Genomic DNA, 2,931 nt, shown 5'->3' on the forward strand with positions numbered 1-2,931 from the left:
GAAAGAGGGGGAGGCCTTCAGCCAGATGGATAGACGGGGGGCTGTGATGATGGGCTTAAGTATAGCAGGGATCCTGGAGCTTGCGCAGGATTGGGCAGTGTTTCGTTGTGCCGTGCATGGGGTCACTATGAGTTGGATACGACTCCACGGCACCTAACAACAAAAGCAATATATTCTTATGTGCATCTCTTAATTTTTATTCATGTGGATTAGTATATTTATTAATTTATTTATTTCTTATGAAATTGCTTACAATTGTTGTTGTTGTTGTTATGTGCTGTGACTCACAGTGACCCCTCCTTGGGCTTCTGAGGCAGTATAATTATGGAAGTAGATTGCTCAACCTTCCTTCCGAGTAGTGACAGGTGGGTTTGAACCACCAGCCTTCTGGGTAGCAGTCAAGTGCCTTTAGGCACTATGCTACCACAGCTCCTGTTTACAATACCATCATGTTTTAATCGCATATGATTTGTTCTCCACACTCCTTGCCCAATATTCCTGCCTTACTTCCTTTAAACAATTTATTATTTGTGAATTTTTTAAAAAAATTTCATCATAAAAGATTATTTTATTTGAGTAAGGTTCTTTTATGAATGCTTTACACAAGTTTTCATTTGCTTTTACTGGTGAGTACACATAAATAATAGTAGTATTAACTTTTTTTTTTTTATTGTTTAAGTATGTAGATATTACACTAACACTGACAGACTTGTACTTGAAGATAGACCTTGAAATATTCTTGTTTTAAATTTATATTTATTTATTTATTTTAAATTTATTTATTTATATTGTGTTTTGGGTGCACGTTTGCAGAGCAAATTGGTTTTCCATTCAACAATCCAAACACATTTTGTTTTCTGACATGCTTGCAGTCCTCACAGTGTAACAGTATTCTTCCCACTCCCTGCACTAACCCTTTCCTATCTGTCTTCCATTCCACCCTTCCTGCTTTCCTAGTTTTATCCTTGGACAAATGCCTTGATCTCATACACTTGATTGTTTAAGTGAGTGCATACTCTCATGGTATTACTCTTCACCTTGTAGGCCTTTCTATCTTTCGGCTGAAATTGAGTATGGGGTGGCTAAGTTCATATCTTACCTTGAAAGATGCCTAAGGTCTATAGTCTCTGGGGTTCTACCAGTCTTCTTCAGAACAGTAAGCTTGGTAATTTTTTATGATTTTGAGTTTTTTTCCACATTTTCCTGTTTTGATCCAGGACCTCATCTCTTTCCTGATTTCATCTCTTTCAGAGCAGTCAGCAGTGGTAGCCAGGCACCATCTAGTATTGATCTCAGCGTCATAGAAACTACAGTTCATATAGCCCACTAGTTCCTTGAATTAACTGTTTCCTTGTGTCTTTGATTTTTTTCATTTTTCTTACCTTCGAATGGTGAAAGATCAATGTTACACCTTACTAGGCTGCTAACAGGCCTTTAAGACCTGTTTCTACATACCACAGTAATATGTATAACAATGTCTTTGTGGACTATGTTATACCCTGAGAACATGGTCCTAAGCTTCCAAGCTCAGGGACTCATTACCTCAGGGTATTTGGTTATGACTAAAATGTTTTCATAACTTTGCTCCCAAGCTCTCCTACATTCATGGATATATTTGCAGCACTATAAATACACAGCAAAACAAAAAACAAACTCATTGCTGCTGAATTGAACCCAACTCACAGAGACCCCTCCTTGTGTTTCTGAGGTGGTATCTCTACCGAACTAGACTGCACAACCTTCCTTCTGAGGAGTAGCTTGTGGGTTTGAATTGCCAGCCTTCTGGTTACCAGTAAAATGTCTTAGGCACTATGCCACCAGAGCTTCTTGGGTATTTGTTTTTTTTTCTTTTTCTTTTTTTGTTTAATGTGTCATGATGATAATATAATCTCATTGTGGTCTGTGCCTTTGTTGGTATTTGGATCCTTGTCTTATATATTTATTTCTCTCCAAGGGGGAAAAGTAAATATATAAACAAAACATGATTTAAAAAGTTTCTGGTAAGATGTTGGAATAGGCAGACAAACTACACAGACCCAAAGAAAAGGGGAACCAATTTACACAGATTCAGAAGATAATCCTGGAGCCCTGAGCTTTGAACGAAATGATACAGAAGTGAACTCCAACTAATAGAAGAACCTGCACGAAAACACCAAAGAAGGAGACATACAGAGCTGTGGGGTGTCAGTGATCCTGATGGCATGGACAGCTTGGATATTTCCAAGTGGTGTTAGGACCTAAGAATTACCCTAAGACTGGCCCTGCTAGCCAACACCTGCACAAAGGAGTGCACTGGTGGCTGGTGAATAAAAGGGGAAGCAGGGAAGGGGGAGATGGACTGAGCTGTAGACTTTTGCCTGTCTGGAGGGTGCAGCCATTTTGAATGTTTACAAGCAGTTGAACCATTTTGGATATTTAAAGTGATAGCATTCTCTCAGATTCCTGGGACCTAAGAATAGACTCCACTTACCAGGAACCACAAGGACATTCTGGATGCAAATGACTGGAAAGGTGATATATTTCCCTTGCCACTCTTATACTCCACAACCTTGAATGGAGGGGTGGCCGTCCCTCACTCTTACCTGCCTTCTGGGCAGGCAGAAATTCCATCACAGTCTGTGTTCTGATGGATGGAACCTGGGTGCTCTTCCCCATCATGCCCAGAATTTTTTTTTTATAGTTTGTTTGTTTTTGTATGTTTTTAAATTATTATTATTATTATTTCTATCCTTTTTATTATTAGTCTTTATTCTTCCTTTCTTAGGTTCTAGTATTCAGATTTTTCTTTCTTCCCTGTGCCTGTTTCCTATATATATATTTTTTCTTTCTCTTGGTTAACCCATTCCTTGTTTTTCTTTTTGCATTTTTCCAATTTTTTTCTTCATTATTCTCCTACTATACCTCTTTTATCTTATTACCCCATTCCCAGAT

At 38.4% G+C, this 2,931-nt stretch overlaps 1 pseudogene; it reads right to left on the minus strand.

Annotated features, from left to right (window-relative positions):
• LOC103197336 overlaps window positions 1-2,931 on the minus strand; it is a 75,119-nt pseudogene that overhangs the window by 33,434 nt on the left and 38,754 nt on the right.

The sequence above is a fragment of the Orycteropus afer genome, unplaced genomic scaffold (genome assembly GCF_000298275.1).
Source record: "Orycteropus afer afer isolate SDZICR_OR568_19922 unplaced genomic scaffold, OryAfe1.0 scaffold00076, whole genome shotgun sequence".
NCBI lineage: Eukaryota > Metazoa > Chordata > Mammalia > Tubulidentata > Orycteropodidae > Orycteropus > Orycteropus afer.